Source organism: Hibiscus syriacus, unplaced genomic scaffold (assembly GCF_006381635.1).
Source record: "Hibiscus syriacus cultivar Baekdansim isolate YM2019G1 unplaced genomic scaffold, ASM638163v2 tig00110895_pilon, whole genome shotgun sequence".
NCBI lineage: Eukaryota > Viridiplantae > Streptophyta > Magnoliopsida > Malvales > Malvaceae > Hibiscus > Hibiscus syriacus.
In genome coordinates this window covers 2,293,447-2,306,470 of record NW_024062903.1, presented here as the reverse complement: position 1 = coordinate 2,306,470, position 13,024 = coordinate 2,293,447, and the positions used below count along the sequence as shown (strand labels likewise).

At 37.1% G+C, this 13,024-nt stretch overlaps 1 pseudogene; it reads left to right on the top strand.

Annotated features, from left to right (window-relative positions):
- The first annotated feature begins 374 nt into the window (after window positions 1-374).
- Window positions 375-11,191, top strand: LOC120145945 (annotated as a pseudogene).
- The last annotated feature ends 1,833 nt before the right edge of the window (window positions 11,192-13,024 follow it).

Genomic DNA, 13,024 nt, shown 5'->3' with positions numbered 1-13,024 from the left:
AAATAAAAAAAACAACCTCCTAAAACGAACCGTCCTTTCTGCCTGCAAAAAACGCAATCTCTCTCTCTCTTGGTTTTACCCACTCATTATCTTTCTCTCTCTTCGAAATTCCCAAAAGCAAACAACTCAACACCTAAATCAGATCCGAAACAACACCTCCTCCTAACCCTAGACGCAGAGTTTATATTCTTCGGTTTCCATTTATATGGCCATTCCCTTTTCTTTTAGTTCGCTCCCGAAAAGACTGGTTCCAGATCTTTGACTTTTAGAGTTAGGGTTTTGTGTTTTCCCGAGGGGTGGATTTAGGATTAGGGTTAAACTTTTATGGAATTTAAAGGGCTTGGCAACACTGATGCTTGTGGTTGTCGTCGGTGATGACCGGAGCCCTATAACACCGGCAGAAGAAGAAGATGATGTGTAGGGGTGTGGACAGAGGTTGCGGAACTGAGGAGAGGCCTTGCCGCCCGATTTCTAGGGTTTCTAGTCGGAGTCCGGTGACCCAGCCCGAGACTTCCGGGAAGCAATATGATATTGGTGTTGATTTCTTTTCTTAGGCACGGAAAGCCCTTAGCCAACGTTCACCTTTTGATATCCCTGAAGGTGGTTCTGTTATCGAGTTGAGCGTGCCGACGCTGCCCAGTGGACTGGCTAGTTTATTGAAGCTGACTGATAGTAGGAAGAGACATAAAAAGTCACATTCGGGAGCAGATAAGAAGTCATCAAAGCAGGGGGAAAAGGCGCGGGAAGCCAGCATTTGGATGAAACGGAAGAATATTTTAGAGACCTCACATTGCCGGATATCGATGCTTTGTCTTATATTACTCCATTTAGGTCTTTAGCTGTTAGGAAGAAGTGTTTTATGATTCCTTATGTTGGAAATGAGCCAGTGGGGAATTTGAATTTGGATGCTGAAGTGGACGACAAGGTAAGCGTGAGTAGTGGAGAGAATTTTAATGTTAGGAATGAAGAAGGTAATATTTGTGAAGAAGGGTTTGGGAAGGATTTCGTCAGGGTTGAGGATGGACAATTAATGGAAATTGATAGCGCGGCAACGCAAGCTCAATTTTCACTGAAGGAAGCAGAGGTGTGTTTTGCTCCAGATTCAACTAGTAGTTTAGAGTGGCTTTTAGGTTCTAGGAGTAGGGTATTGTTAACTTCAGAGCGACCTTCAAAGAAGCGGAAGTTTGTTGGAGAGGATGCTGGGCTGGAGAAAATATTAATTGCATGTCCATGTGATGTGAATTCATCTTTATGTCATTTTTGTTGCACGGGTGATACCAGAAAAAAATCGAACAGATTAATTGTTTGTAGTTCATTTTTGTTGCACGGGTGATACCAGAAAAGAATCGAACAGATTAATTGTTTGTAGTTCTTGCAAGGTTTCTGTTCATCAAAACTGCTATGGGGCGCAAAATGATGTAGATAATTCTTGGCTCTGTTCCTGGTGTAAGCAGGGAAATGATGGCTGTGGTATGGTGAAACCTTGTGTTTTTTTTCCAAAGCAGGGTGGTGCATTAAAGCCTATCCAAAAGAATGATGGAAATGATGCCTCTATGGAATTTGCTCACTTGTTTTGTTCACAATGGATGCCTGAGGTTTATATAGAAGACTTGACAAAGATGGAACCAATTATTAATGTGGGAGGAATAAATGACCCTAGAAAGAAATTAGTTTGTAATGTATGCAAGGTGAAGTTCGGTGCATGTGTTCGGTGCAGTTATGGTATGTTTGTTGCTACCTTATTTTTTTTTACCATTCTGCCTCTCTTTTTTGGTTGGTGCTAGGAGGGTATCTTTTTATAATAAAATGCTTGGCTACTTTTGTTTTTATCTTCTTTAGATTTGCAACTGCAAAATGTGTTCATCAAAGTGCTTCTTATAAAGAATAATGACTACTATTTTGTTGTGTTATAAACAGTGACTTGAAAAAATTCAAATAAAATAAGGGTTTTTTTTAACCCATGGTGTCACCACTATTTATGCATCTTATTATCAAAGAACCTTTTTTTACCTTTTATTTTTTGTTCACACAAATAATTTCCAGCACTGAGCATGACCTTTTACTAATAATTTCTGCATGTTTTTTAGCATTTATTGGTTGGGATTGTTAAGTGTTTGTAACAAAGCAAGTTGGATTAATCAAATTAAAGAACCTATCAAAAACTTTTTGACCTTTCTAGGAAGCATTAATTGTTTGCCACCTTCCATGCAATATGAGGATTTGAGGGATATCTCTTCTCTATGCATTGGACACTTCATCCCATTCCATATTTTCTGCAGCAATTATTCACAGTCTTAGAATAGTCTTCTTTTTTAATATCTGCATGAGGGTTTTCTGGTAGAGAGAAGATATACTTATCTACAACTACTTGCCTTTTTTAAGATATCACCACTGGTATCATCAATGGCAGTTGGGTGGAATGGACTAAGTTATTTGAGAAACAATACAAAGTCTAAGAGTGAAGGCAGATGTATCTGAAAGTGATATTCTGGGTACAAACAAGAAACATGGCCACTTAGGGTCTTGCGATATGAGTGATTTGTTCAAAAAATATGGTTTTCAAACTTCCTGCCTTTTAGCTTTTCATGTTTACTGGAACCTTTATAGAGAAGGAAACAAGGTAGTTTGATAATTGAGTTTCCTTCCTTGGATGTTCTTCTATGCCCTCTTTGTCATAAAGAGGATGAAACAATTCAACATCTTTTTTTACTTTGTCCTGTTGCTTGGGATTTGTGGAATAGGTTCGTTAGGTTATGGGAGCTGTCTATAGTTCTGCCTAATGATCCCAGGTCTTTACTAGCCTCTTGGTCCTTTCTAAGGCCGTCATCTACTATATGGAATTTTATCTCGGGAGTGGTGCTGTGATCGATATGGAAGGCGAGAAACTACGTGGTGTTTGATAACTGTATTGTGGATAGTTCTTTGCTGTTCTTCATTTGCAGGTTCAGGCTGGCAAAATGGTTCTTAGCTAAATTTCCTAAGGCAAATTTTCAGGTTGATCTTTTAATAGGGGATCTTGTGTTGGTAGATAGGTTTTCAGTTAAGCCTATATTCAAGCAGAAGGACCAGTGCTGGTCTCCACCTCCACCTGACTTTTATAAATTCAATGTGGATGGGGCGGTTAGAAGCGATGGTTTGCAGGGTGAAATTGGTGGATTGTTGAAAGATTCATTTGGCTCTACTTTAATTTCCTTTTCTAATGCTACGGGACCAGGCCCTCCCGTGTTTGCTGAATTGAAAGCTATTAAACATGGCATTGATTTATTCCTTTTTTCTGAATGGGTCTTGAAGGGAAGACTAATTTAGAGTATGATTGCAAAATAACAGTGGATTGGATTTCGAGGACTGTTGCTGCCCCAGTGTTCTTTAGTTCTCTGGTTGGGGAGATTGGGGCTAAAGTTTCTGCTAGAGATATTTTGCTTAGGCAGATTCCTAGGTCTTGTAATTGGGAGGCTGACAAATTAGCCAAGGAGGGGATTGGATGATAAGTTTTAGTAGTATTTTGGTTTTGTTGTTTTTTCTGGTGGTGTATTGTATTCTGTAATCTTATGTAAGATGGGTTATTAATAAATTGGGGTACTATTTTCCTCCTTCGTTAGCTGCCTCTTTTCAAGAGGCAACTATGAGGGAGGTTTTTAATGAGGCCCCTATTCTTATAAAAAAAAAGATTCCTTCCTTGGTCACAAACCTTTATAGAGAAGTTCCTCATCTGATAATATTACTATCTTGGAGATTAACAGGTTTACCCAAGAGCATCTTTTTCTGCCAGAGGCTATTGCTTAGTTTAGAAAATGTGTTCTGAAATTTTAATTTGTGCATTATGTAAATGTTTATTGAAGAAACTGGAGAGGATAGTTCGAATGCTTTATACGCTGACGACTTTTGGGGTTCTTTCTTTTGAAGCGTGAGATCTCATTTAGGAATACTGTCATGTACAAGTACTTACAAGAACATTAGGTTATTCTTTTTCCCTTTTGATATCGACTTGCTTGGACCTTGTGTAGACTTTGGATGAAGTTGTAAGGGTGGTTGCAGCTGATAAATATTTAATTAGCAGTGGAAGGAAGTTGTCAAGAAAATATTATCCATTTCATCTTGTTTCACCTACTTGTTACTACACAGAATAATCTGTCTTCCCAATATTTTGGATTAGAGAGGGGCAATACAAGATAGAATTGCTTTGAAGTGTTCTTCTTGCCTTCTGTTGAAAGTCATCTGGTCTTTCTATGGAGGCTGGGAAGTGTATCAGCATTCAGCATATTCATGCCCAATGTAGATGGTAAGGAAGAATAATGGTTTTTTTTTTATCATAGGCAGCAGTGGTTTTTCACTCCTTTGCCTTGTTACAACTGCTTGGGTGCCTTGAAGATCCGATTACCAGTTACCTTCTTGGGTTAGCAAAACTGTTGTCAGGAATTTGGGAAAAGAACTTGAGTAGGTTAGGCGTATCAATAAGCACCCACATTCTGGTTAGATTCCAATCATAACATTTTTCTGTTGGCCCGAAAATGATTCTTTTATTTAAATTTTGAATGGACTCCAATGAGTTCATGGGTTTACCTTATCATTGAACTGCCATTAGTTTCTGGATAACTTTCTGAAGTCAAAATCTATTAACACTTTCGAGGTTCCAATAGTTTTCTACTGTCATGTGTTGAGTTGTGGGAAATTGGTAGTTCAATAGATGGTATATTAACTTATGTCCAAAATATCAATTTCTTTAATTTTTTATTTTAATACTGTTTATAGCCCATAGAACTTGTCTTGACATGTTTCGTTCTCCATTTATCAATACTCTTGAAAGTCCGAATATTCTATAATGCTTCCTGTTGTGATGGATGTTAGTGTTTTTTGCAGGAACTTGCAGAACCTCATTCCATCCTATGTGTGCAATAGAAGCCAGACATAGAATGGAAGTTTGGGGAAGATATGGGTGTCATAATGCAAGTATCAATTCTTTTTCCTGACACATTTTTTGTTATTATTTAATAGCAGCTACATTCTTCATATTTTGAGGTTCTATTATCATAAATGCTCTATATTCTTTCTACAGATCGAATTGTGGGCGTTTTGCTCTAAGCAATCGGAAATTGATGATAACAGCAATTCCCCACTGCTTGGAGAACTTTGTGCTTCTTCCACCGACTCTTCTATCACCAACCAACTTCCTCTGCAACATATGGACAAATCTCAAAGTTCAAAAGTTAGCCTAAGCAAGGGAGATAAAATTGCAGTGGGCATAGAAGCTCCTGATACCAGATCAAGTGCCCAAGTTGCATCAGAATGTGGTGAGACACATCAGCTGGGTGATGTGGGGTTGTTGGGGAAGAGCAATGACGACGAACATAACCCATGTATCTCCCTTAGTTTTGCAATGATTTTGAAGAAGGTATCTGATCCTGTCATCCATGGGTTTATAATATTTTCTCAATGTTTTTAAATCTCTGGAGTGTTCGGTCTTACAATCTACAAATTATGCAGCTAATTGACCGAGGGAAAGTCAATGTAAAAGATGTAGCATTGAAGATTGGACTCTCAGCTGATTCTTTGAGTGCTTCATTGAATGTAACATCTGTAATCATGGTTTCTTTATCTCACAATTGTTTTCTGAAAGCAGTTTCAGTCCTCAGTTGGTGCTTTCATCTTCCTTTAATTTTCATTGATTTTTATTTTTGGTTTTTCTTTCTTCAGAATGATAGCTTGGCACCTGACCTGCGATGCAAAATAGTGAAATGGCTTAGTAATCATGCATATATTGTTTCTTCCCAGAAAAAATTAAAAGTTAATATTATGCCTTTGATTTCATCGAAGGATGAGACTGAAGCAACAGATATTTCTGATGATATAATGGTATACAAGTCTGACATAGCAGATCTTACTGCTGTTAAGCTTATGCCTCCTCGAAGAACCAAGAACAATGTAAAAAATTTGAGGGATAACAAAGTAATATGCTCTGATGAAATTATTGACTATATCGGGGTAGTGATGGATGAAGTTAGTTGCGATCTGCTTGCTAAGGAAGAAACAAATGATTCAAGTGAAGTATCCATTCTTGGTACCACTGGAAAGGTAATATTGCAAATCATTAATGTTCATTTCAAAGGGTTTTTTGGGGCAAGCTGTTTTTAGGTTTAATTGACTATTCTGTTGAATTTTTCCATTGAGTTTGTCTGTTTACTTGTATTTGCTAATAATGGCTGGATGTATAAATTCCTCGAGTACTTCTCTATGATTACTGTATTCACAATTTCCCTAATCTAGTATAGTGTATCTTTTTCATTAGTAGCCTTACAGGTGATTTTTATGTTTAGTTTCCGTCTTTGGAGTGCATGTTGCTGGAGCTTTTCCAGTTTACTAGATATTTTTAATATTTGACAATGATTATTTTTGAAGCGTCACTTTCTTTTGAGCATATTGCTTTATGTTTTTTTCTCCTGTTAGCCATCAATATCATTTGTATATTACAGCTATCCATTTATTTTCTTTGATGTCATATGGGGATTGATGTTTTCTGGAGTAGGTTTAGATGCAAAAGGGATTCTGTTACAGGCTAAATATACAGTAAAGGACCTTAATTTGCCTTATTTAATTAAGGTTTAGGTTACGCTTTAATTCTTTCCTTATGTTTTTTCATTTCAGTTGATTTATTTCCTTTTAAGAATAGGTTTTCTCTTTATGTAACGAGACCAATCCTTATTTTAAATGAATATATGGAATAAAACCCCTAAAAGATTGTAGCAGAATCTCTCCTTAGTTTTAAAAAGTGTGCCTAGGCGAGCCTAAGGTGCCAGGCGCACACCGAACCAAACGCCTTTGGAGGCACAGGTGCAGTGAAAACCGGAAAGCTCTCCTAAGTGCGAGCTTCTTGGGCTTGTTTGAAGAGGCGCATGGCGTGCGTTTCAGCCGCCTTAGGGGAGGAGAATTTTAATAGAAAAAATAATGAGCTGTTAATTATTTTAATAAAATTTAAACGAATTTTTAGTAAAAAAAGGATTCTCTGCCAGCCCAGCATCCCAACCCTCCCGACATTCTTTTGAAAAGAGTAAAAGAGCCTAATCATGCCACCATCGGAGCTTTCCAAGGCCAATGTAGCACTCTGCCTGTCGCACACACCGGATCTGCCTTTCTCTTCTCCATCTCTTCTCTCTCTCTCTCTCTCTCTCTCTCTCTCTCTTTTCATTTTCGGTCAATCTCTTCAATTAGTGTTTTTAGTTTCCTTGTGAACCCTACCCGTGCTTTTATTGAACTATTCACGGCCTCTAGCAATTTACATCCTAAGCTTTAACATGCATGTGAACCTTTGATTATACTAGTCAAAATATCTCACAGGTGTACAAAGTGCACAACACATCTTACACGTGTACGAAGTGCACAGCTTGCAGTTGGTTTTCACTCTTCTTTTTGTTACATATTTTCCTATTCTTAATTTCCTATAATGTATAATTTCACAGTGAAAATTGGAAAATTAAGGATAAACTCTTATACTATAAAATCAACTATACCGTATTTTGAGTATAGAATGTGTTCTATAATTGATATATAAGTTTTTTAGCATGAAAGTGCGCCTCGCCTACGACAGGAATGCGCCCTCGCCATGCGCTTAGGCTCCAAAGACCCTTTGTGCGTCGGTGTGCCTTGCTCCTTTTAAATTAAGATTCCATCTCCCTTTGGTAAGTGTTAGTTCTCTTGTTTCTTGTCTTAGGATCTCATGTCATAAAAGCCTTCTTTTTACCTAATGAATTGATTTTAAATTTATGGAGCTCTTAGATATTCCTTTCATATACCAAATATGTTCTAGTTGTGTGGGCCATTGTGTTACGAACATTGTAGATGTGGTTTATCTAATGACTCTAGAAAGTTATTTTAAAAGCAATTATGTTGCTGCCTATGCATCTATTCCGCCCTTCACAGTTCTTTTTGTTCACCAATACTCGTTTTAGTCAAGTTGTGTACAATTAGTTTTATTTGCCAATACTCGTCAGTGCAAGTTGTTCAGAGAGTTGATCGACCATGCCCCTTTTAATTTGTAAAAAATTGAAAGTGAAGTGTTCCTTTTGTTATGTATTTAAAACCAATATTTTAATCCATGATATTAATTAACATTAAGAAATTATGAAGGATGGGAAAAGGCTCATCTTCAGTGAAGTTGATCATGATTAGATTTTCTTAGCCATGTGAGAACAATTTCAGCATTTTCCTTATAAGGAGTGCTCATGTAACTATACCATGCATAATCAGGAAACATATTTTAATGAACTAAGAGGTGCAAAACATGAATTTATTATGTGTAAGTAGTGCCCTAGTGTTTTAATTTCTCCCTCTTTTCTTCTTTCACTCTGAAAATTTTGTGTGATGATATCTTTCAATGTCTGAACTCACAATATTTAAAGAAGAAACTGCTTTGGGAGTTTGCTTCTGTGCCGCATGTTTTATTTGTTTACTTTACGTATTTTGTTATAGGTTACATTATTTTTAACTCTTTCTTCCATTTCTTAAGTGATGTTTCCTCTTCTATGTAGAATTCAGCCAACCCTGATGGCCCTTTGGAGAGTCATTTTCACAAATCGGAAGGTATTCTTTGTTGAATTATTTGCTTTCTGTAATACGCTTTTTGTTTGTCAAGCTATTTTCAGGGAAGAGGTTTAATATCATTTTCCCCCTTTTGCTTCTTTTGGTGCTGAAATGTGAATGAGTTCCAAGGTGCATGTGTTACCCAACGCTAGTCAGATCCCGGATGAGTTGTATTTTCTAGATTTATCCTTATTTTTTTTTGTAAAAACTAGATCTTCCCGGCACATTTTGCAGAGTTGTTTGAAGTCCTGATTGTTCTTGTTCAGTAGATTAAGTTTCAAGTTTTGCTTTTGGATTTTATTAAGGGTGTATGACCCTTTGTTCAAGAGATATGGCTTCCCACCCATATTTGTTTTTCCATAATATGTTTTGTAGAATGTGAATAACCATTGTTGGTCTTAGCATGCAGTCTATGTGCCATGTAGAATCAAGTGACCTGCCAAGGCTAGTAACTCCTTGAACTATTTTTTTATTTACAACTGTTGGGGGTAGGGTCCTGTAACTCTGGGTCAAGTGTTACACATTGGTATTCATCTATGGGCTTTCAATATTTTCAAAGTTTCCACATATTTCATTTAAGAGATCACATGGGTACTTTAGGTAAAATGAAGAGTCCAAGTAACACAGATAGGATGTAAAGATATTTTTGCAGTTCTAATTGTCAGTTAAAATTTTCAGTCTTGCATCTTTATGGACGGCTAAATCACGAAAAGTTACGTTATAAGATTGCATTACGTTATAAGATTACATTTTATCTGTGAACATATTTTGTAAGACATGAAAATTGTCCCTGAATTCGTCTCAAGAATATTCATTAAAATTTATAGGAAGTTAAATTTGACTGAAACTGGCCCCTGAAGGAGAAAAAGCTCCCATGTTTTCTAGAAACTTGGGGCAGTTAAAAATCAGGTATGTGGTTGAGATGTTTTTTCTACTGTATGAAATGTGAAAATGCTTGCATATCTCTGTTATCAGCAATGAAGTTTCTGTGATTATGTTTCTTTTTGTAAATATCTTCAATCAATGTAATTGTAGATTCTGATGTGGATTGTATTTATAACTTAAAATCGTACAAATTGGACAGGGATTTCAACTGATCTCTTAAATGACAACCTTTATGGAAGGAGTCAATCTGAGAGGGCAACGACTCCTGAGAAGAAACAAGATCAAGGAAATTCCATTTGTCCAATCATTAATCCAGTTATTGCCGATCTCATGTAAACTTTGTGATAAGCCTCTTTTCTATTTGTTAAACCAGTATCCTTTTTGTTTATAGTTCACTGGAGATTTTCCTGTCTATTTTGATGAGATAATTTCTGATTCTTGATAATTTTGTATTGCAGAAGAAACGAAGAATTTTCCAATTCTTACATTCACCCCTATACACGGAAGCAAATGCTGCAGATGCACCATGGGATGCTTTGTAAGAATAGAGTTGGTGATTTTAATGGAAGAAAGGACACATTAAAGGAGTTCGATGGCAAGTTTCATCTCATTATTTAGGCTGCAATTTATTCTTTCTTTCTGCTTGTCGTTTTGGGCAGGTCTAATAAGTTGCACTTTGCAGGTGCAAGTGAGAGATCTCTCTCTTGCTTGGTAGCATCTTCAAATGCCAGTGTTTGCTGCAGTCACCAAATTGATCATTCAAAGTGCAATGAAAAGAGTCGTCAATCTGATGATTTAGTGCTGTCAGTTAAGGCTGGTAAATTGGGAGCTATCGAATTTTCTCGTTCAGTGCTTATTCATAGTCCTTTTTTTCATCCGGATGTTAGCTCAGAATCTGCAACAACTTCTCTCAAGGGCCATATAGATGATAACAAATCATGCAGCGAAGCAATGCGATCAGATGATGTAACCGTCAATAGTACTCTTTCAGTGAAGCGCCAAACGAAGGTTCCTGTGCCCGTGGACAATTCTCAAAGGACTGATGACAGCTCCACTTCCCAAAGCCTTTTTGTTCGGAAGCCAACCGAGAGGGTGTCATTTTCCGGGAAGCAAATCCCTCATAGATATTCTCTTGCATCTCGTAATGCTTTGGTAAATGCAGAATGGAACTCAAAATCCAGGAAGGTATAATTTTGTACACTTAGGTTCTCCCTATGATGATTTTGCGGACAGTAATTTGACTGATGCTTGCCTTGACGTGAATCTCAGCCTATTGAAACATTTGAAAAGGAGCTGGTAATGACATCGGATGAAGCATCTATGAAGAATTCACGGTTACCGAAAGGATATTGTTATGTTCCTGTCGATTGTCTTCCCAAGGAGAAACAGCTCCCACAGGATGCTAGTTCTGATGGACAATTGGAGCACACAATGGTTAGGCTTTGTCAATACATGAGGTGTTTCACTTGCCTTATGAAAGGTGATGGCCATCTATGGCTTCATACTGTTTTCGGTGTGGAACCTCAGGTATGTCTTTATGAAGGCAGTTGAGTGAGTGAGATGTTGATTGGTCGATGCCATATGATGAGGCACATCATGCGACTTGGGATGGGGAAGTTTTGGCATATCATTTGTTGTATATCTCACAGAGTAATTGTACAGTTGGTGAAAATTTCATTCCATCATGTTTTGCCAGTTAGGAATTGGGTACAAAGGAATGAAGATTTGCTTATTGAAGAAAAAAGATAAAAAAAAATGGTCCTAATGTATGTGCTGAGTCTGATGTATAGTATAGTTGTAAATGTTTAACAACCTTCAAAAGAAATGTTTTGCTCAATCAGAGATATTGATGCATGTTAAGTGTTTAAAGCTAAAAGTGGTAAAATACTAAACAGTACATCTTTCAAATAAATCGAGTCTATCGTGTTGTGTACACGTTCCATTAATCATCAAAAGTGATTATGAACCATATCACATGTTGCAAACTGGTCAGAATATTAAAGAAGTTATCATGTACCTTTGTCATAGGCTGTGATTGCATGAACATACAGCTATAAATGTTCATAATCAAAGAGAAGGATCCATAAATAGTCCACTACATAGGGAAAACCCATGCAGGACAAAACGAACCTATTGCTACATTAGTTTCATAGAACAATATATCAATCAGACGGGGGTAACAGTCAATGTCCTCTATTATATGGACACATTGGATCAAAAGTCGATTCCCTTTATTATATATCTAGTAGTCATAGGATAATCATATAGGTCCACTTGGGTAATTGTGTTGTTGCTGTAATTTCACTTGGGTAATTGGGTAGTCACCAACAATGTTTAATTTTTCAACATTCTGTCCGCAGGAAAAAAGATGCTCTTTTTACAGACAAAACATCATGAGTTGTTGGCCAATACATTTATCATTCTGCAGATGATAATCAATCCAATGCTCTCACTTTAGGATTTTCTTTTTTTTTTAAATGAGATTTTATCATAGAAAAATGGAGGTAAAAACAGATGAAAATTGGAGTTTTAAGAACAAATCTCAACACAAATGAGCTATTACCATAAACTGACCTTGTACTTTTCAAACTGTTGTAATTGATGTCTGTTTAGTTGAAGTTGTAAGGTTTCCAATGCAAGCTCACGTGATCCCCTCTCCCAAAGAGTATCCCGATCTCCTTTTATCACCTTGTTTTAAAACTCTATTGATCACTGGCTATGGTGGATCCAAATTCTCAATGTTGATTGAAGCAGAATTCTCCTTCTCATCACCATTCTTGGGCCGATTTGTCCTATTTCTGCAATTGGTGGCGGTTAGATTCTTCCCCGAAAACAGCTTCTTGATGTCATGAACCAGGAGGCGAAATTAGAGGCTGATTAGGAGAAAGGGGAAACACGGGGAAATTAGGGATTATAATTGGAAATGTAGATGATGAGCATATGGGTAAGGTAGAGATGTTACCTGATGGGCAAAGGACCGAGCGTGGGCTGCTGAAGCAAGAGACCAGACGCTTATTGGACCAAGAAATGACAAGCCCAATAACCTGCATCCAACAAATGAAGACAGAAACGGTTAAGGAATCTAGGTTGTTAGAGAAATGATACAGATGGCAATATGTTATGAACTAATTCCTATAAAATAATTCAATTGTAATCAGATGAAATTATCAATGAAAATATTATGAATTCTGTTTTCTTCATTCTATTCTCTCTATCTTCTTAATCCTTTCTATTTCTCATGAGCAATTCATCACAATTGGTAATCAGAGAAAGGTTATTTTGATCCAAAAGTATTAATGTTTTTTCAAGCTGAGGAAAAACACGGAGACTACAACAGATGTCTCACAATGATCAGCCACCGGTTATTTCTGCTGATCCAACAGAGTCTTCTGAAGTAGAGGCAATTCCAACTTGGTGGCTTAATTAACAAAGTGCTTTAGAGAAGAGGATGCAGACACTGGAGACAACAACAAATGAAATGAAGAACATGCTTCAGCAACTATTAGGGTTGATGCAGAAGGCTGAGACTAAATCTGGGCAATCTACTCCTGCAGAACGACCACCAACA